The sequence below is a fragment of the Rousettus aegyptiacus genome, unplaced genomic scaffold, assembly GCF_014176215.1.
Source record: "Rousettus aegyptiacus isolate mRouAeg1 unplaced genomic scaffold, mRouAeg1.p scaffold_m13_p_8, whole genome shotgun sequence".
Lineage (NCBI taxonomy): Eukaryota > Metazoa > Chordata > Mammalia > Chiroptera > Pteropodidae > Rousettus > Rousettus aegyptiacus.
In genome coordinates this window covers 72,946,586-72,954,689 of record NW_023416311.1, presented here as the reverse complement: position 1 = coordinate 72,954,689, position 8,104 = coordinate 72,946,586, and positions in this window count along the sequence as shown.

The following is an 8,104-nucleotide window of genomic DNA, read 5'->3' as shown; positions in this document are numbered from 1 at the left end:
GGGTTGGGTAGGGGTTATAAAAAGGCCATTCTCAATATTCATGGCCTTTTGTAGAGAGAAAAAAGATCAAAGGCCACTCCTACATTATGGACTTAATCAGACAAATGGCTCCTCACCCCAAATTCATATGCCCTACCTCCAGGCTTTGTCGGTGTGTCACGAACAGGAGTGGGTTGAGCCAGTGAGAAGAGTGTGGGCACTTGCAGTGGGGTGATCTTCCCACGGGCAGTAGCCCTGAAGCTGCCCTGAGTTAGATGTGACCTCGGCTGCATTCCCCTGATCTCCCCGGGCTTTACGCTCCCTCGTCTGCACGTATGGTGTCAAACGTACTGCCTACCTCCTAAGGCTCTTATGAGAATTGAAGAAATAGTCCCAAAAAGGGCAGGGCACTGTTCTGGGCTGGGTGTACAGTGAGCACTCCTTGAATGTTAATTTGAATTATATTAGTATTAGCCCTATTAGAGTTTCATGGTGCAGCAAAAAGAGGTAAGAGGATTTCTCCTCCCTCCTGTATCATCCTGAGGGCAGCATTGAGAATTGACGCTGTATTATTTTATTGTCTGATTGTCTTACTGAGTGATCTATAGAGAACAGCTAACAATTCATCCTACTCTCAAGGAGCTAGAAAGTCATATGCAAAAGGCAATGAAGCAATTACATCCTTCCGGGACAGGAGAGGGTGCTGCTCTGTCCTGTCAGGTTTGAGATGCCCACTGCCCCACCTCTCGGGCCGCATGATACTGGCTAGACCCAAGCCCTGGAAGGGCCCTGAGGGCTCGGAGTCACAGGAGAAGCCAACAGTGGTTCCAGGGGGAGGAGGCAGACAGTGGAAGAATGAAAAGGTTGGCAGCAAGGAGGAGATGGGAGGCCCTGTGCCTCCCAGGTTTTAGGGTCTCCCTCAGATGCAGTCAGACGGCACAGTCAAGTAGAATTCCCCAGATTATTCCTGCCAAACGGGACGTATATAAGTTGGATGACACAGTGCACATAAACCATTAACAGGATTCCCAACAAAGCGACAATGATACAATATTCCCTTGTTTGAAGCCCTACCTGAATTATGTCTTTGTGTAATATAATCTGTGCAAACTGCCTCTGGGCTGGAAGCCACTGTAAGCAGGCTGGTCTCACCTCAGGTTTTTATCTAAAAGTCTTACCTAAGAAACACAATAGCCCAACTTTATCCGACTCATTTCTTTTAAAGGTGTATGCTATGGGGGAAGGGAAATGGGTAAGTGAACCAAACTATGACTCAAAAGTAAACTTCTCACTTGTAAAATTTGTAAAGGACTAAAGATATGGGCATAAAATGCAACACTTGAAGTTGCGTGTGGAGGGTAATTTAACCCAATGCTGCCACACAGTTACCCACTGTGTAGTATTTGGGCAGGACATTTGTCATACTGGCAAGCCCGAGGGTAAACTGTAAATAGGTTCCAAGACATTTGCTCCTCCCAGAGGAGAAGAGGTTTCTCCCGAGGTGGGCATATTTGGCTTGCCTGCACACCAATCTCCAAGGATCCTCAAGCACTCTGTAAACATGACCTCATTGTTGCAGCAAGCACACTGCCCGGAAGTGGTAAAGAGTGATGGGAAAGAGACAGCAAGGGCTCTATCTTATTCCCTGATCAGAGAGTGACCTCAGGTCCCCTCACAGCCTGACGAGAAGCCTGTTGGGATATTTCAGCACCTCCTTCACTGAGAGAATCTCAAAGTTCAGCAGGATTAGGCACACCTGATATCCTCCCTTAGGCTGCTCTGCTTATTTCTATCCTCAGCAGAACCCCACATGTCAGTCTAAACTAGGCCTCCTTTTCTTAAAGTTTATACTTGTATGAAATTTTGTAAGCCATTTCAAAATATTTTGACAGTTAATTTAAAAGGAAAGCCCTAATTGTCAATAGGTAGGACACTTGTTTAAGCATAATCTTGCCATGAAATACTAGGCAGTTACTTAAAAAATAAGGCTATACTACATATATTAATATGGAAAATCTCTGTAGTCAGTTGAATGGTGCCAAAAAGGTATGATTACATCCCGACTTCCAGAACTTGTGAATGTGACCTGATTTGGAAGAAGGGCCTTTGCAGATGTAATTAAGGATCTCAAGTGAGGTCATCCTAGCTTATCTGGGTGGGCCCTAAATTCAATGAAAATATTCAGGCAGAAGAGGAGACGACACAGTCACAGAGATAAGAGAAGGACAGACGGACATGTAAAGATGGAGGCACAAATTGGAGTGATACAGCCACAAACCAAGGCATGTCTGGAGCTACCAAAAACTGGAAGAGACAGGGAACAGACTTGCTCCTAGAGCCTCTGGAGAGGGTGCGGGCCTGCCGACATCTCGATTTTGGACTTCTGCTCTCTAGAACTGTAAAGAATAAATTTCTGTCATTTCAAATCACCCTGTTTGTGATAATTTGTTACAGCAGTACTAGGAAACTAAATACAACTCCAAGATACATTTAAGACTAGAAAACTAAAAACAGAAAACAAGGTGAGACAGTATACACAGTATACTGTGGTATGATATATATTCTGCTATTGTTATTTTAAAAATTCATGTACATTTTTACATATACATACAATATGACTTAAAAATATAAAAGACATTAGTAGCAATGTTATCTCTAGAGACAGAGGTACTTGTGTTCTGCTGTGAATGGCATCCCTTGGAGCTAGGCACTCTGATAGGCAGAATAATGCCTCCCTCCACCACAAAGAGAGCTGCATCCTAACCCCAAGAACCTGTGAATATGTTATGTGAAGTGGCAAGAGGGAATTAATACTGCAGGCGGAACTGTTTGCTGAACAGTTGACTTTAAAATAGGAAGATTATCCTGGACTATCTAGGTGGGCATAGAAATCACAAAGGCCTTTAAAAGTGGAAAAGGGATATAATGGAATATTATTTGCCAACACAACATGGATAAATCTCAAAAGCCCTACGCTAAGTGAAAGAAGTCGGCCTATGCATTTCTTGTTTATTATATTATTATCCCCAACATTTAGTGCACTTTCTGGCCCATAGTAGGTACTCGATAAAAACTGATAAATTACTTTATAGTTTTTTTCCTCATAATTCCCACATTCATATTCCCATTTTCAGAGAAAATGGATTTTGCTACAGGACAGCTTACTAGTGTGAGTAGAAATTTTGCAAACATATCATGAATAGTTGGGGAATCTACAAGCTAATGTGTCCCAGGTGACATAGACATAAGCACATGCTACCATAAATCACCCACTGAACATTCTTTAAAAAGTACATATCTATTTCCTAATAAATAATGGAGGGGAAGGGAGGCTGAGAGCAAAGGGACCATGTCTGGAGTCTCTGATCGCATGTGCGTATGGATGAATCCTTACGTAGGCTGGATTCACTCCATGGCATGCTCACAATCTTCACTTAGGTCCTGCGGTCCTCTGCGTTCATTCATGTTTCAAGGAATAGTTTGTTTAAAATGTGTCCAGCATATATGAGTTAGTTGTACACATTGGAAATTTAATTCAAGCAGACAAAACATTCCTAACTCTATGGCTTTGAAGCAAGGAGTCAGTCACTGATGGAAGCTACACCCAAAAAGCTGGCTACCTTTAGATTTGAAACTATATTTATATCATTTACATATTAAATTTGAAAATGTACTTATTACATTACACACACAGAGACACAGACACACACACACTCACACACTTTGCCATTAAGAACATTCCAGCTTCTTACTAAATCTGTTAGAACCTACTTGAACCCCCATGATCTGACTCTTGCCTGTCTCTCTTGCTTATTTCTTCCCATCACTCTCTTCCCCTGGACCTCCAGTCATACTGTCTTTGCTGTTTCTTAAATACACCAAGTTTGTCCTTGCCTCAAGGTCTTTGCCCTTGCTATCCTTCTGCTTGGAAAGACCTAGCTGGTTAACTCCTTTTCATCTGGATCTCAGTTCAGATAAGTCCTTTTTACCAGTGAGGTCTTCCACGGCACCAAATCAAAATAGTGCCCCCTCTCCTAGCAACAGTCACCATCACAACATCCTTGTTTTTTAAAAATACCATTTGTCATTATCTAAACTCACCTTGCACATTTAATTCACTGTTTATTATCTGTTTTCCCTTTGGTTTCCATAAGAGCAGAAACTTCTCTCTCTTACATTCCCAGAGCCATGAAAACACATAGGAGAAGGAGAAATATAAATGTTGACTCAGGCAAGGCACCGAGGTCCTTCCAGCCATATAGTCAACTATCTTCTCACAGAGAAAAGCAAATGCATCTCCACCAGGTTACAGACTCATTTTAGCAAAGGGCACCTTTACGCACTTGCAAGGAAATCACTGTGTCACGAAATGCTCCCAATGCCCCTGGAGCTTAGAAACAACTGGACGGCTGAACAGGTCAGAGGCTCCTGTACTGAGTAGGGACCCTGCTTTGGGTTGAGAAACTATTCTTGGATATCTTATATGGTGTCAAGACTCAGAATGTTCACCAGTCCCATTCAATTTCATGAATTATGTGCTATTTTGATAGTATCTATGGATGAAACTAAGAAGTCTTTCTAAGGAAAAAATCACTCTCTTAAAGGGAGTTACATTTCTTAGGAGACAAGATAAATTAAGGTGAAAGAGTCAGAAGTGGGGAAGATGAAATTATTGACATCCAAAGCTCCTCTTTTACATGACTTAACATTTTCTGTCTACTAAAGCATCATTAGCCCTAATTTGAGAAATTGAGAAGACCACACAGAACCAGATTCAAATCTCAGTTTCTCAGCTTGGATGGTCTCCAAGATTCTGACTTCGAAGCCCTTCCTTTGGTGTCACAAATCCTCTCATGAGGTCCAGCCATATCCCAGAAGCAGAGATACCAGGATGATCCGTCACTAACTTGATTCATAAGGGAGCCCAGCTAAAACCAGAACTCTCCAGCTGAGCCCAGTCTCAATAAGCTAAATGGTTGTTTTCTTAAATAACTAAGAAAGTGACAGCTACCAGTATACCTTTATTCATAACAGCCATGTGCTGATATTGTAAAAAGTGATTTACTTACCTGATCTCAGCCTTTTTGAGTTGGATACTGCCTTCATTTTATAGCCATTTCTTACAGAGGTTTGTCTTTCCTTTTCTCCTGTAGTAAAGCAGACCAATCTATTAGCTTGCCACCATAGAGAATGTTAGTTAGAGCTTGTTAGCCATGAGTTTTAGACTATTTATGTACAAATCCCTTCCCACTTGGCCTACAGTTAAATAGACCAAAAAATGTAAAGTTTGAAAAACATTTTACAAATAATTCTTCATATTATTGCTTCAAAGGTAACCTTAGAACACAGAAGAGCCAACTTATCAGGGGAGGTTTTGCCCATCTCCTGATAGACTTTGACAAAGTACTGAGGAAGCCATGTGCCCTCTCAAGAATCCAGCCTGTTCCCTGTTGCTCGAACATCCCTGAAGGTTACTCTGTGGATCACTCCTCAGAGGGCCTTTGAGAATACAAATTACTCACTTGGAAATTTATGGGATGATATGTCTTGAGAATGTCTTTGAAGGTACACAAATAAACATTCTGTTTCCCTGACTAAAAAACTCAGACAGTACCAAGTCATGTCCCAAATTCTATTTATTCTACTAGTTTTTGTACAATAAGCATCCCTCCCTAATAGACATAAATCAGCCTTCCAATGTCAAAGTGTAATTTAATGAGAGATTGGGGGAAAAAAAATACAACAATGTCTTTTTAAGTTGGCTCTGCAATCCCTAATTTGTAAGACTCAAGATCTTTTCTAGTGAGGGAAACAGGTTATGCATTCCAGTGGTCAGCTGGTTACATTATGTAAGGCTGAAATAAGGTGAGAGAAAAGAGAATGCTGCTTAATAATCACATCTGTGCTCATTAGAAGAAATACAAATTCATAAACTAAAATGAGTAATTATAAAAAATTTCTATGTAATACCTAGAGAAAACAAGATGTGTTCAGTTTTTCTCACTTTCATCTTGTCTCTAGTTTTTGTTTTGTTTCTTGTTGTTATTCTTGAGTATTTTATATACTTTGTCAGTCTCTTCCTTCTCCAGGAACTGTGTGTGTGTGTGCGTGCATATAGGACAATGGGCTTTGGGGACAAGAGAGGCAGGGATGGTTGTTGCCAGAGAATGAGGAGATAGACTCATAAAAGTCAAAGAAAACTAAAAGCTGTTTGATTGTAAAAATATACACAAGTGGGTAATAAATTCAATTATGAGCCTTGGGAAGGACCCAAATTACAATGGGCTACCTTGATTGTCACAAATTTTCAGAAGAATCCTCTTTATACTTCAATTCAGGTCATTAACTGATAGCTCTATAGGACTGGCTCTCTGCTAACTAATATCCACTTATCATCTTTGTTTTCTGGTGTTGAATATGAATTCTTGTTCTTCATTTATTGTGCCTTGTTTATTAATCTTCTGACATTTCTCTAGTACTTATTAAGGTAAAGGTCTGTCAGCTTCCTCTGCAGAGTGACAAAGTGAAATAAAGGTTGGGATGGTTGAGTTCAAGTATGGGCTCCTGACCAACTGGGGGAGGGGAAAAGTGGACCTGAACGTTCAGGTAGGAAATGGTACTGACATGTGGAGAAAGGGAAAACACTACCTGGTTCCATGTTTTACAAACTTGTTATATTGTCTTATTAAAGAAAAAAGTCTCAGGATATTCAATATTGAGAAATGTTTTCTCATTTGACTTAATTACAAAATAAAACAGGTACTGAACATATGTACTAAATTTTAATATTATGCTAAAATCTAAAAGAGTAAATTATAAAACTATCAAAATTTATAAATTCAAATTAGTAAAAATAGTTTAATGAAATTGATGAGTTTCTTTCCTCTGAGACTAAATCATTCAGATTGGATTTAGTAAGAAAGATGCGTTTCCATGTTTAATGTATCATTTTTTACTTGATTCTTTTGCTTTTGATAAACTATTGAGTCATTGTTATTTTTGTTAAAAAATTAATTTCAGCCATCAGTTTGTTAGGTTGATGGGCCATTTAAAACTGTCTACCAAAATGCAATACTCCAGAAAAAAAAACACATTGAATTCCATTTAATAAAGAGTTGTTTATGTATTTTTATAACTCCCCACGCTGCCTGCTTACGAACTGCTCCATGCGCACGATGCGGAGACAGGCACCTACTATTGTGCTTGCGAGCAGCAGGAGCCTGGTGTTGACTGCTGTGACCGAGCTCCTTTTGAGCTAGGACTGCCTATTTGCTGAGAGTATTCAATTCTTGGAAACACAAATGCAAATTCAGACATGGAAATTGAGTAGTGGCACCCAATTACAAGCTAATTGTTGGAAGTCCAGAATTGCTTACAGTAACATACGGGAAAATACAAAGCTAAAATTATCACAAAAATCCTATACCTTGGAGAACATATCCATATTTGCAAAATGTCTTCCTCATTTATTGTTTTGTCTAACAGATTCCCTATGGAAGCATCATTAATAAAATTTTGAGATTTAGAAATGTAATGCAGAGAACTCCTAGGGTGGGACTGGAGAATGATGAGATTTACAAAGGCATCTATAATTGAAGGGAAAAAGATTTTTTTTTGTTAAAAAGTGATCCTAATCAATATTCTTTTTTGCCTTAGATAACAAACTAAAAATTAAAAATGTAGAAACTTAATTTTTTTTGCTTTTTACTGAATAGATCTGCAAACCAACATTCAAAGACTATTCTCAAATTTTGTGCTTCTGATCAAGCCAGAGGCTGCTCCCTTACAGCATTTTAGTATTTCGGGGCGGGGGGGGGGAGTGGGAGGGAATAATTTCTTCTTTTACACAGAAATGAAAAAAGAACAAAATTAAGCAAAATATCCTCTTTAAAAAGCTAACATAAAAACCCAAAAGATTATTTTGAGTTCCATTAGATGGAGACCAAGAGAATATTCGAGGGATATGAGGGCATCGAAATTTGTTTTTTAATTAAGCACTTAATCTCACCTGGTTTTCCGTCAATTTCCCACAGGCAGATGTCCGGCCTGTACATGTACTCCCAAAACATACATACCTTCCGCACACCTTGCTGTAACAACTATTGTCGTCTCCCCCACACCCTCT